This window comes from Jatropha curcas, chromosome 8 (genome assembly GCF_041381405.1).
Source record: "Jatropha curcas cultivar XTBG-Jc1 chromosome 8, XTBG_Jcur_1.0, whole genome shotgun sequence".
In the NCBI taxonomy this organism is placed as follows: domain Eukaryota; kingdom Viridiplantae; phylum Streptophyta; class Magnoliopsida; order Malpighiales; family Euphorbiaceae; genus Jatropha; species Jatropha curcas.
The window spans coordinates 18,147,170-18,148,103 of NC_143158.1; the positions used below are offsets into that span (position 1 = coordinate 18,147,170).

Sequence of the window (934 nt, forward strand, 5' to 3'; positions counted from 1 at the left end):
GGTTCTCCCTGGTTTCGTTCATGAATTCCATGTGTGATTTGGAGAGGGCAGTGAGGAGATCATCATGAGATTTCTTTTCTGGAGGGAGGAAACCTGGTGGTGCATTCAAGGCATTGTTAGGATTACCATAGGATAGATTAGGATGATTCCTCAACCTGTTGTCATATGAATTTGAATATGGGTAATTCTTTCTTCCTTGATTCATCACATAGTTCACTTACTCTAAAGTTTGTGGATTTAAAGAGTCCATGATGCATTCCCCAATTCCATGTTGTCCATTGCACCTATCACAAATTTGCATAACAGAATTTACAGGATTAGTAGTTAACATGTCCAATTTCCTTACCATGTTATCTACCTTGGCATTAAGTGCTGTAATGGCGTCTATTTCATAGACTCCTGCAGTTCTTCTTCTTTCGGTATTGTTTTGGTAGTGGCTGTTGCTTGCCATCTCCTCTATCAACTCATATGCTTCATCAATACCTTTCTTTTCAAAGGATCCACCTGCAGCTGCATCTAGAGTGATTTTTATATTAGGAGATAGAGCATTATAGAAAGTTTGTACCTGTAACCACTTGGGCAAACTGTGATGTGGGCACTTTCTTAGCAAGTCCTTGAATCTTTCCCAAGCTTCATACAAGCTCTCTTGATCATGATGAGCAAATGTCATTATCTCATTACGCAACTTGGTGGTTTTTGAGGATGGAAAGAATTTAGCTAGAAATTTTTGAGCTAATTCATCCCATGTGGTAAAACTTCCAGCTGGACATGATTGTAACCAGGATCTTGCTTTATCCCTAAGAGTAAAAGGGAAAAGTCTCAGCTTGATTGCATCTTCAGAAACACCGTTTTGTTTGAATGTGTCACAAATTTCCAAAAAATTGGTGATGTGAGCATTAGGATCTTCACTAGGCAGCCCTCCATATTGAATTGA

The 934-nt window shown here is 39.0% G+C and overlaps 1 non-coding gene across 1 annotated transcript; it reads left to right on the top strand.

Moving 5' to 3' along the window:
• The first annotated feature begins 582 nt into the window (after positions 1-582).
• On the top strand, positions 583-688 carry LOC149494277 (small nucleolar RNA R71). Its single transcript, XR_016322367.1, has one exon. It is a non-coding gene; the product is annotated as a small nucleolar RNA R71 (small nucleolar RNA).
• The last annotated feature ends 246 nt before the right edge of the window (positions 689-934 follow it).